Source organism: Chinchilla lanigera, unplaced genomic scaffold (assembly GCF_000276665.1).
Source record: "Chinchilla lanigera isolate Chin_1 unplaced genomic scaffold, ChiLan1.0 scaffold00007, whole genome shotgun sequence".
Taxonomy (NCBI): domain Eukaryota; kingdom Metazoa; phylum Chordata; class Mammalia; order Rodentia; family Chinchillidae; genus Chinchilla; species Chinchilla lanigera.
The window spans coordinates 17,728,544-17,742,329 of record NW_004955408.1 but is presented as its reverse complement, the minus strand read 5'-3'; positions in this window follow the sequence as shown (position 1 = coordinate 17,742,329).

Here is a 13,786-nt window from a genome sequence, read left to right as displayed (position 1 = left end):
ACAAGTTCAGGGTGGTATATTTCTACTCCTTACAAGCCTATCCTAACATCTGCCTACAAAAAATAATGTTTTACATATTATTAATATTCAAATAGAGGTTGCATGTCACTTACTGATGACATAAGCACTTAAGCAATAGTTGAAAGAGAAAGAAAAGTGTTAAAAAAAAGGAAGAGTTTAATTTAGTGACTAATGTAACTATGATTTTCATTATAATAACAATATTGGCTTAGGAATTAAAACATAATGTCTCATCTCCTTCATTAAGAATTTCTGAATAAACTGTTAAAATATCATTATAAATTCTCTCTCCTTGTGTTAAATTTATCTTTATCAACTTCTGTTATCAATACAGATATCCATTTGATTGAAGGCATCTAATCTACTTTGGTTGTACATTAATCTTTCTTTCTCTCTTTTTCTCTCTTTCTCTCTTTCTTTCTTTCTCTCTCTCTTTCTTTCTTTCTCTCTTTGTTTCTTTCTCTTTCTTTCTTTCTGTTTCTGTATTCCAAGGCAAGAAGAGAATAATTTAAATTTTTAAAAGATAGGAATTTTATATATTATTGTGTATTATATCTCCTGGCATAATTTTAAGAATAAAAAGACAGCAATAAGCACATAGACTTCTGGGACAACAGATATATAACCTAGAACATTCTGGGAAAAGTGGAACATGTGATCACTCTAAATATAAATGACTGAAATTATTAATGTTCAGATTTTTAAAAAATATAATTACTGAGAATGCTTAGTGGAAAATGAATGTTGAGGAACAAACCATAGATGTGACAGACTTTCTCAAGGGTTAGCCATACAAATAACTCTGATCTTTCAGATGAGATCTGTTCTTCTCTTAATGCATCAATATCATTATTTGGCATTTTCTCTTGTTCACTGATAATAGATCACTATATCAATGCAACAACAAAAATAGCCATTTAGTAATTAATGTTTCAGGGTAAACAGATACTTGCCAAAGGATCAGGAAAGAATAAAGTTAAAAATTCTCCTTCAGGTTATTTTTTATTTTTCAAACTGCCACTTTTGTTTTCCTACACTTTAAAAAGAAGTAAATTAATTAATAATACTGTATTTCTTTCTCTAGCTCTTTAAAAATTTAAAGAGGAAGACATTCCCTGCCTTTATAATGTTTTCATTATGACTCTGTGAATTATGCCCTTTTTTTTCTAACAGAATTTTCAGAGGACTAAATCTTTGGAGAAGCTTTATTATCTAAACACATTTGGACTGATGGGAGATGAGCTATATAATTTTCTCAAATGATGGATTGCCAATGCTGAATAATGCAGAAAATTTCAGTACTGTGAATCGTTCTGAGTGTACAAAATCGGGCAGAGAGCCAAGGAAGCACAATGGATTAATAGGCTAATCTGTCACTGCTGGAGATATGACTTCAAATGTGATGCCCAGAGAAGGGAAACTGATGTAACAATTGGGATCTTACATTGAAGGGCGGATCTCAAAGGAATGAAGAAAAGTCAGAAGTTTTCATAAAAGAGAACAGCAAGCTGCTAGGAAATTTAAGTCTGGACAGAAAAATCATGGTACTAGAAAAATGTAACAGTTGTATTATTTCTCTACACCCAACCAACATTTAAAGTCTCAATGTCACTCCAATTAAAATATCATAATATTTGAAGAAGTGATCAGGTGCTTCTAACTATGGATTGTCCTGTACTAGAAGTTGAAGAATTAAAATACAATAGAAAAAAGAACACATGTTCTATTCTTTCAACATGGTTTTATTTTCTGCAATTAAGTCCATAAGCAATCTGCATCTCAAATCAGAAATACTTCTTGCTTTCTATGCAGTCTGAGGATCTTTTAATAACTTAACAGAACAGAAAAATTTCCAATGATTTTTACATAAAAATGTATTATGTTGAGCCATCATTAATTGCCTGTAGTCAACATTTTTTATCTGTAAAGATGGTAATTTCTTATTTTCCTATAGCAGATTTGTTCAGATAAAATAAGAGGCTGGGAGAATTGCGCAGTGGTAAAGCACATACTCTGCATGTACAAGGTCCTGGTTTGATCCTCAGCATCAAAGAACTAAACAAAATTAAATAGTTAAGTGGACACCTATACTGAATCTTGTGCTGTTCATGTTAAATACATTTTCTCACTGTAGTACTGTACAAAAATTTATATTTGGAAGAGTCAAACAACTTTCCAAAGTCATGAGCTAAAGAAAGGCATAACTGTTATCTTTTTAACCCCTTAGGAATGTCATCAAATATAATTATAACTGTTGTTCATGATAGAAAATTGAAAGCCAAGGAGCAAAGTGAGGGCTGACATTCAGCCCGTGTTCTACCCAACAAGGCGGACTTTTGGGGTACCAAGTTATATTTTCTGAAGCAGGCTGACCTGATACATACCTTACCATACATACATTTCAAACAGTGTGATATTGACACTCCTCCATAGACAGGTGAATCGATTTCCCTTCTCTGCAAGCTGGGCAGAACTTTATAACTGTCTTCAATCATAAAAAGATGCAGAGTGACAGTTCACGACTTCTGAGATTGGGTCATCAAAGGGAAAATGACTCCACCCTAGTGCTTTCTCTCTCTGAGCAAGTACATTGATGGTTCAGACCCCGTGTGGTTTTTAGCATTACATTTAGCTTTGTTTTCCAAGGCCAATTGTAGTTTACTTGGAATATTATGTCTTAGGCAGGAGAGGTTGGTGGTAGGAGACAATCTAGAATATGATAAAAGGTATTCTTTTTAAAGGATGTTTAAAAATGGAAAAACATCTTTAGATGAATGGAATACTAACCATTCTTTAGATAAATACAATAAAAATGAAGCTAGGGTTCATTTATTAAAACTTTTTTGGTTTACTAGACATGGCCTATTTGTATATAATATTGATATAGCAGTCACATGATTTTCTTAAGTAATAATAGTAATAAAAGTCCTGCTGAACTAACTAATGTCTTTGGCAGACATATCAATTCCCAAAGGACTCTACATAAATTAAACATGTAGGAAAATATAGTACAAAACACAGTGTATGTCAACAGTCACAGACCTCCCTGACTCAGTTTAAGCTCTAAGTACAGTGATCAATGAATATTTTCATGACTGTTACAGATCCATGAAATTTTTAAAGATCCAAATTTATATTATTCTGTTCCAGAAAAAATAAACTCAATCTATTATACATTATTGAATTAGGCTATACACTTTTATAATGTATTACATCACTATGATAGAACAACAATGTTCGTTATTTAAAGAAAGGGCTGTACATTTTCATGCTTTTTTATTCTTTTAAATTTAAAATTACTTAAACATAGTTTCTTTTTTCTTTTATAGGTCTACATTAGATTACACTACTAATCTAATTTTTACTTGAAATGATCCAGAGCTAGCCAAACCTATTCAAATGACATGCAAATCAAATTAATTTGTTTGCGTTATAGAATTTGAGATAAGATTTTGCTTCTGGGGCTTTAGCAGTAAAAATGCCTCTCATGTTTACTATTTTTTGTTCTTAGCTTGGCAGTGTGTCTCCACGGGAATGCTGTTTAGCAGATGACTTTTCTAAGGGAAAGATCTACTGGGGAGACAGGGAAATTCAGCAAAGCCATCTTAGGAAATCAGAGATAACATTTAAGAGTTTAGTTTTGATTATAACATAAAGGACCCTGATTAGAAATTCAGGCATTGTTCAAAAGAGGCTTGTAAGAAATTTTAAATCTTGTTTCACATCTTATGGTTTTTAATTTTTTTTCAATAGATGTGCCTGCACATGACAACTGAAACACAATTCTGATTTAAAGCAGGAATATGTAAAAATATTCTGCATTTATTAGTCCAGTTGCTAAGCGTTTCCAGTCTTGTTTGTTTTTACCAGCCAAGACACTGATGATGGGTATTTTGTATTAAATAAAGGTTAGCTCAAACATACATGCTTAGATAGAAAAAAGAGGAACATTTGTCCCGCCTGTGAATTCCCAGGCCAATTCCCTGTTTGCACAATTCCAGTGTGTGACTAAATAGGAGATATAAAACTCTTTGTTCTGAGGTGCAGACCCTGCATATAATGCTCCTTTAAAACCTGATTTAAATATATACATTTATATAGACATACATATATATTTGTGTGTTTATATTATATATGTATCCACTTAGATCAGTATATCAATATAAATATATGTCACTATATATAAATCTATATAAATACATACAAACACACACAAATATATAAAATATGTAAGCCAGCTACTCCAGCCAGGATGTATAATGCTCAACCAAAGGAATAATCAGCAATTCCAGAGCTAATAAGAGAATTACTTTACACTTGCTACAGTCCCTCCTCAATGTCTATCCTCAAAGATGTATCATTCTAAGGCACTTTTCAAAAGTGGTTTTGGATGCACCCAATTGAAATTATGCCTTCAAACTAAATTGAGATCATAATATAAAGAATAAGTAAATACAGTGGTAGAGAAAATGATAGCAGTGGTCCATGGCAGTTCTTAAGAAGTAATGTGCTATGAACTTCCTACTCATCTTCTTTCTCACACAGTCCTAGAGGCTATGGGTTATGATTTCCTTCTCATATATGAGGAAAATGAGAATAAGGAAAGTTTGAAAAATTCCCCTAGTGAAACACTGGGATTATTTATATGATCTGATTCCAAGGACCTCACATTTTTAGCAATACAAGACTATTATGACTCCCTCATTATAATTATGACCCTGTAGATTCTGTTTGTGTTCAGCCTGTTTTATTTGCTTCATTGAATAGATTAGAGAGTTTAATGCAATTGTTATGATAGATTTGTTTTGACTCATCACAACAGCCTGAAAGAATGGACATCCACTTGTTAATGTATTTTATAATTGCTTTTAAAGTAGGACTTTGACATTAAAACACTATAATCTGAGCTTCTCACACTTTGTAAAACAGGAAAAAGTGTTTCTGTAAAGTAAATATGAGATGTTACATTCTAGGTCAATTTTGGTATTGAAGCCCTAAACAAAACAGATTACTTCCCTATTGCCTAAATATATCTCTATCGGTGTAAACAATCACATTTGATACTTACTATCCTTAGATCTTCCCCCTTGAAACTCTCAGTGAGCACAGCAAAGCTAGTTACTTTCCTTGAGGCAGCCTGTATGTGGCATAATCTGTCCTTAAGAACATGTGTTCAAATGACATCTAAACACATTTTAAGGTCCTGTGACTTAACTCATTAATGTCCCAGCTTGGTACAACATTTAGTCTGGGTCATACAATTTTCTGTGGTCTTTAGCTTTAGATACAGTGAGAAGCTACTTTGTGTAGTATGACAATGCCTTTAGTCCAGCATGTTATAAATTCGATGGTGTGCTGCTCTGTTAAGAATGCAGCCCTTTCCCCTTTCAGTTGGTGCTTTCATGGCATTAACCCCCAGCGCCCCAGACTCACCAAAACCTGCATGCCCCCTCATCCTGTCAGATAAATTCTGCTTTCCAGTATTATTCTGTATTTCCAGAGAAAATTTGTTTTATCATTTCACCATTGCCCTTTATTATTTTATTTTCACTCTCCAGCACCTCAAATGGATGAACTTCCTTGACTCTATTGATTTCTACTTCTATTGATTTTGCTATGGCAAGTATTGCCTATTTATCCCCTTAACCTGCTGCACTTTGCCTTCCTGATTTTCCACTTGGCGGAAGCTGCCCTTTTGAGAGACACTTGGGAGTTGCTAATAACTGAGTTCAACAATTTTTCTCAGGTGTTTCCTCCCACCATTTTTTTTTTAACTTCTCAGCTGAATACGTATGCCCAGTGTTTATTAAGCTTTCACTACAAGGCATTTGTAAGTCCTTATTGGTGCCTCATACAGTTCTACAAGGTGAATTCTTTGCTTAATATGTATGAGCAGAGCAGGAAGTAAGGTTCACACAGGGGAAAAAAGCCATGCAACTGCATCTGAAATGCAAGAAGTTTCCTCCTTAGCTTACATTGTCTATGTGGTAGTCCCTTATATTGCTTTACATTTGTCTCAGTTAACTAAGCAGCATTTGGAACAGCTGTCATTTTCTGTACCACACTGCAACTTTTTCTTTGAAATACCTCACCATCCAAACTAGATAATAATTTCCTAGGTGACAATGACAATGTCCAAATATATGGTGCTATGGTTCACCTAAGTAACAGCATATTTATTACATGCATAAAGCTGAAAGAGGGTGAGATGTTCTTCATTATTTCTGATATTTAATAGCATGAGACAATCAATGCATTGAAAGCAATAAGTAGATTTCATTGACCCACTCCTCTTGAATGAAGGGTAAATTATATGATGCGATAAATACAAGCCTGTAAGAATATCTTGGCCTTTACATTTGGGGGAATGACATTTTTAATGGTAAGAATTTGCAACAGAGTATGAATGGAAAATGTTACCATCTCAATAATGGTATCTCTTATTTCTTATTTCCTTCCAGCAAAATTATCCAAAGCTGGTTATTTCCACCAATGAAAACAAGTAGGGGGATGGCAGTAAACACAGACACAGACACACACACACACACACACACACACACACACAGGAAACTGATCATGAGAATAAAGATCTGATTACCACCCTGGTATCCAATACAGGTATTATATAAGAAATATTTAAAGAAGGGCCTGGGGATTTAGCTCAGCGGCAAAGCGCTGCCTGGCAAGTGCAAGGTTGTGAGTGCGGTTCCCAGTACTGGAGAAAAACCAAAACCAAAAAAAAAAAAAAAAATGAAATATTTAAAGAATATGTCCTGATTTCAAATTCTATGTCTCTACAAAAGAAAGAAATTAAATAAGCATAAGAAAAGGAGATATTAGGTAGTTTAATCCAGGAATCTTGTTCATTAAGAAAAGTGCAAGGCTTTACCAGCCTTCATTCGTTGACCAGTAACTAGAAACCAACTTGGAAGGGAAGGTACCTTATTTCTTCCATCACCTTATTTAAGTGACTAGGAGGAGGATTCCACTGAAAGTTGGAAGGCACCATACTCTCAAACATACTACTCTCTGCTTCTCTATTAATTTTCATTTACCTAAAACTTATAATTATTTTTTTACAGAAAGAAGACATGTAAATGCCCCTTAAGGGGTTAAAAATATGCTAAAAGTCATGTCTATTTTTTTGAGACAGGGTCTCACTATGTAGTTCAGGCTGGCCTCAAAATCATGGTTATCCTCCTCCCACAGCCTCCTAAGTGGTGGGATTATAGGCATGTTCCACTCCACCTGGCTACTCAAAATCATTTCTAATAAGAGGGAAAAAAACCCTAATTAAATTTTCACTAAGGCCCCAGTTCCGACCCATTAGATCTCTAAATTTCTAGTTATGTGACAACATATGTTGCAGTTGAGACTGTAGTTGGGAATCAGCTTTCTCATTCTTTGATGGCCAGAATACACAATGGCACAATCCTCAAGGAAGGGAGTCTGGAAATATCTAGCAAATTTTATATCTAGATATTACTGGACCTCAATATTTTCACCCTGGGACTCCTACCCAAAATCACACTAGAAAAAATACTTTTAAATGATTTATATACATTATGATTGAGTTGTTATTTACATTATTAACAAGAGCAAAAGACAAAAATAATACCAAAGATTCATATAGAGAAAACTGGCTTTATAAATTATGCTTTGTCTCTATCTACAGAAAAGAGTAGCAGAAAACGATAAACAGAAGTGAGGTAAAGCCCTATCGACAGATATGAAACATCAGATACATGCTATTAAATGAAACAAATAACAGCAAAAGGGAGAATATACTGAAAATAAGCCTCCTTTATGTAACACAGAAAACACCCACATAAATTCTAAACTAAAAGCTAGTAACAAATTTTTAAAAGTTTGTTTATGGGTAGTGTAGAGCATTTAAAAGCAGTAAACACCCTCCATGCCTACAAGCTCTCAAAATATCCTACTGAGTAGATGGGACAAGGATTTCTTGGGGAAAAAATGACTGAGCCCACACTAAGACAGGAAATTTAGTAGATGAGCTTGGGAAATCCTGAGTGTCCTAAAATGAAACACTAAGAAAGTATGTTCTCACCAGACCCAAGAGAACACTAACAAAGTATGTTACAGGTGCACAGGAACCAGCTGGAAAATGGCTTTCACTGGAACAGATTAAGTATTAAAAAGACTGACTACAATCAAATGAAACACATTGAATGTACAATATCCATGAGTTCATGATGCATTCCGAGAGACAGAAAGAAGACAGAGAGACAGAGAGAGAGAGTCAGAGAGACAGACGAAGAGAGACAGAGGCAGAGAGACAGAGAGAGAGAAACAAGACAGAGAGAGAATGAATTAGGCAGTAATTATCGACCACAAACCATCTTAACAAAAATTCACTGGTTTACATTTGAGCATGACCAATGAATGCATCAACCACTTTTCCAAAACATTGGTAATTAAAAGAAATCTCATTTTTCCTAGCTGCTTTCTATCAGTTTTCGAAAGTAATGAAATGACCCTAGCTTTGCACAGTAGCAGTATCATAGCCAGTGGGGATTACCTAAGGTATGATAGTGCTAACTGAAATAACTCTAGATAACAAAGGTACACCTGGTTGTAAGAATTCCAGTTAACAATTGTAGAAAAAGGATAGAGAGAGAAAATTAGTGTTTTTAACCACTAACACAATATTAGTGGTGTAACTAAATTAAGCATTGCTGCTGCGAGATTAATGGGAGGTTGACAATAGGAGGATTAGGCAATGGCCATTTGAACCAAATATCAATCATTGCATCACTCAAAAAGAGATCACCAGATATTTATGCTTCCTGAGAGGAAATTGCTTTAAGGTGGATAGCAATACCAAGCAAAGCGAGGAAGGAGTTGGAGAAGAACGCTCAGAAGACGTTGACATCTATTGAATCTGCAGACCCGTGTACAGATATTCTTCATATGTATTCTTCTATTCTTGGTCTTATAGAAAGACTAAAAATTCAGTTTCAAACCAAAATGTGCCCTTTGGAATCTCACTTCTTTCAAATCAAACAAGTTTAAAAACGTAGTTGAGGTGCTTGGGTTTCTGAAGAGGTTTCCCGACATGATTTTCAATGTGTTTTCCTCAGCCTTTCTCTTGGGTCTGGTGAAATCAGTTATCTCATAAAAAGAGCGGTGTTTGCACTAGTAAGAAGGGAAGATTTGTTGGGGTTTCAGAACAAGCATCTTCTCATGAGGACAGCGAAATAAATTGTGGTCATCAATCAATCTATTCTTACCATTCCATGGCATCTGAACAACTTTACATACACTTCCTGTGATGGCTGATTGCACCAACTTGAATAAGAGAAGCTTAGTTAAATCAGCTCAGCAATTCCACCCCCCTAGGGTGCAGAAAACCCGCCCTAGGGCAGCTTGTCACCTGAATGGTATAAAGAGGAAATGAGGAAGGATGGATCTGCTTCTGTTTCTTTTGTGGAGCTCGTCTTCACCTTCATCTCCTGGCTTCCACCACAGACTCTTCAACCTTCCATCGCAGACCCATGAGCCTCTTCATGTGGAATTGCATAGGAGCTCTGGCTTGTGGCTGAACTGAAACACTCAATGATCGTACAATTGGCTCTTCCATTCTGCAGACCCTCCTTTCCTTTGTCATCACCTTAACTAGGCCCATCTAAGATCTAGTCCACATGTCACTTCTTCAAAGATGCCCTCCTACAAAGCATGTTTCTTATCTACCCTCTCTTAGTACCCTGCAGCAACCAAGACTGTGCAGGTACCAAACTTTCCAGTGAGCATGTCGACCTTCCTTTTATTGCCACTAGCCAAAAAGTACCTGCCCTAGAAGACAGTGTCTCTCATTTACCTTTCCATGTAGTCTTAGAGTTATGGTGCATTTGCTCTTCTGTGGAAAGAGGATGAGACTATGAGTAGTTTAAAAATTTTTAAATCCATAGTTCCTGTAACCACAGAAGTCTGTGGAAGAAATACTGTCATTAACAATTTAGAACAAGGTTTAAAGAAAGGGTATTTGATTATTTCCAGAAAGCAGCACATTTTATGACAGGTGAAGGCAGGGAGGAAGAGGGCAGTCTTTCTGACAAGGATGGAACAAGGGGCACAGTCTTTCTATGGAAAGGACAAAGGTTAACAAAATGGAAGGCCATGGAATATAGAGAGAAGCTTTGCATAATTTCCAATCTTACCAAATCCTCAAGCTAGGCAGAACTAAAAAGTCACAACAATGGCAGCATCAAAATAATATTCACTCGTAGGTGAGAAGGAGAGAGAAGGGTTTACATAATCTCTTCCTTGTTAAGAAGTAGGGACCAGGTTCTTCTTTATCTCATTTTTCCAGTCTTCCATAATAAAGCTCAGTGAGTGCCATTCTGAGGGTATTCCAAGATAAGACCCCCACAGTCAGGTCACTGATCTGGAACATAGGTCCTCTTGTATAAGAGAGAAAAGACCCAGACAAGCTGTGTCGGGTTGTTTACAACTCGACTGTGTTACAAGTAGAGTTGTTTTTATCGCTTTCATCATGAATTTCCATTCTGTGTCTATGCATACACTTGAATAAATTAATAATGCCAACTTACATTTTAAAAGTAGATACTGTGTATGTCACATAGAGCAATTAAATAACATCCCCAATGTAGATCATCTTTTCCTTCCACTCCATGGATCATGCCTAAATGGGTTCCTATTACCTTTGAAGAGAAATGCAAAGCAGTGCATCATCAGGGATTGGCCATTCTGTCTATTCTCCTACTCCCACCAGTGTGGCGTTTGTCATTTCCCCCCTTACTGCTGCCAACAAGCTTTCGGCTTCATGAGTTGCATCAAAACAGTCCAGGTGCTTTGGGCTTTTGCTTTCTCTTTTACAGACTGAGTTTATTTACATTGATTCCAAATGTGACAAAAAGCAAACAAACAATTATCCACATGGTCCACACATCGCCTCTCTTGTAACTCAAATGAAAGCAGCCTGAAAATGTCTCCAAGCCCCGGCATTCTGGCTTTGTCCACAGACTCAATGGAGTGCACTTGCATTTTCCTGGGATGCTGCCAGCCTGGTTGATGAGGTCTAACTGCAGGAATGCAGCTCACTGCCAGCAATTTTGCAGGCATACTTAGACGAGATGCGTGTTTTCTATATGGGTCATCATGCCACTTTTTCTATTCTGCGTAAGATTCTAGCCAAATTGTGAGAGGTAATAATTTTGGTTAAGGAAGGTCTGAATGATTTTTGTGATTCAAACAAAACTTTTCCTTCTGGGGTTGGGCCCAAGTGAAATTGTGAGAGGACATGCTTTAGCTTTTAGTTTGTCCAGTGCTTCTAGTTTTTTGGTACCTTATTTGTCTACATCTGGCTCGTGTATCCCATGTCCTTGGCCAGAAACGCTAAACAAAGGTACTCTTCTTGTGTCAGGTTTGATTGGAGCAATTGTTTTGGAAGGCTGGTTGAAAAGTATTTTGTGGTTGCTTAATGGAGCTCAGAGGGAAAGTGCAGAGATCAATTTGCAAATACTTCAGTAGTACCTGACATCGCTATAGCTCCCTCCAACTCCACGTTATCCAAGCTATTCTGCAAAACGAGCCCCTCTTTCAAAATTTTAATGTATTATGTGGACATCTTCACTTCTAAATGACAAATAGAGTAGATTGGCTTGCTTAACATCTATTCCAGTTTCCTTTTAATGACTTTTCTTATACTGCAGACACTACAAAGGTAAAACTACACTGTCTCAGACATGTAGGGTTCTAGATGTGACTAGGTTCTGTAGGTGATTAAATAGTGTCAGTCAAACCATTGTGGGACATGATTGCAGAACCTAATTGTATGGAGAGAAAGATAATGTTCAAGAAAGGCATATTAACATAGGTAGACTATGCATGGCAAAATATGGCTCTGGATCCAACACAGTTGAGAGTCATTTCTGGACTTTCACAGACAAAGTAGAGCCATGTGCTTTCAAGTTTGCCCAGTTTCTCTGAGGCAGTGAGAATGAGCTTACTGGATAGAGCAGAGTTCTCTGTGGTGCTCCTGGTGATCAGCTCTGCAGATTCACTCTGGAGACTGCAGCTGTAGGTTGTGGTCCATTTCTATGAGCATATATATAACGAACACTGTTAAACTGATGCAAATAATCTCTTATCTGCCAATGACCCCTGACTGATTGATGCATGTAGAAAGAAATTAGACCACTCCAGGAACAAGAACATGAGACACACACAAAAAGAATAAAATCATGTGTATTGTTACCCTTGTTCCCAGGATTACTAACCTCTGCTAATATTGCCACACAGTTCCCCAAAATCCATCTCCACTCTCATCAACTATCATCTCCAAGCAAGTGCGAGACTCCAGCCTACTTAAATTATATAACATATTGCTGACACTTTGTGCACTTTTCCTCTTCAGTCCTGGTACTTATTAACTAGATCCTGTAAGGTCTTGTAATCCTTAAAAGCTTGGACTGTAAATATACAATTTCATCATAAGTAGCACATAACACACATCTCTTGTACATGAGATCTTAGCATAGTATGTGCTAAATAATGTTGGCTGAAGTAGACCAAAATAATTCTCAATCAGTTTATCCTAGGTTGAAATGCCTAACATTTTGCTCATATCATATCTTGCTATACAGAAATTAATCTCTAATGATGGAAGTTCAAGTTCAATCTATAGGGAGAATTTATGTTTTAGCTTGGATCTGTGTGGACTTGTCAGAGTGTTGTCAGAGGAAGGAAGGGGCAAAGCAATCCCTCTTCAGCATCTCCACTTCCTTTAAATCTGTAGCCAGCACCTTATCAACCCTCAGTGCTGTTTCTTTGGGTTAGCATTCTACAGGTAGACTCATTTTAATGCGTCTGATTCTCACAGAGAACAAGACAATGGTTTTGCATCCAGGCATTGTAGGTTAATTGGCTTGGCTTCAGGTTGCATTGCTATCATTTGTTTCCATGACCCTGTATAAGTTATTTAGCCATTCTATGCTCCAGGTCACTCATCTATAAAATATCAGTAATAACACTGAACTCAAGTATATATCAGGAAGAGTACAAAAAACAGAATGGTAGTACATGCCTGTAATCCCACCATTCAGAAAGCTGAGATAAGATTGCCTTGAATTTGAGGCCAGTCTGAGTTCCATAGTGAGTTTAATACCAGCCTGGGCTCCACAGAAAGACCCTGTCTCAAAAAGCCAAACCAAACTAAAACAAAGCAAACAAAAATAAAAGTACAAAAAAAGTGTGACATATATGTCAGTTATTATATATTAACATTTATTTAATAGTGTTTTTCTTGAGATGAAGATAAATTCATTCAATTCCAGTGTTAAGCTTTCAAGGTCAATATCTGTTTCCCAACAAACCATAAACAGCAGTGAGCTACACTGTTGACTAATGTTCCTGGTCCCTTTTGACGTTGGAACCATTAAGTTAAACTTCATTAGTACAGTGCCATTATAAGTAGCAGAAGAAAGATGTGTGGAAAAAACCCATCCATCCATGTTATCCAGGAAGTCCTCATTGGATGGATAACCTTTTTGATCAAATGTCTTCAATGAAAGCATGCTTCTTTCTTACAGAAAAGGTGCACAAAATTTGTCTCATAAAAATCTTTTAATTGAACAAAAGAGTAGACACACGAATAGACACATAAGTAAATAAATAATCTTAAAAAGCAAATTTGAAAATGTGTTCCAGAAATGATGTTTTCCTAGAGTCTTCAGAAATGTGCCTCCAAAGGGGTTTCTTCACAGAATTTAAGACTGGAAAT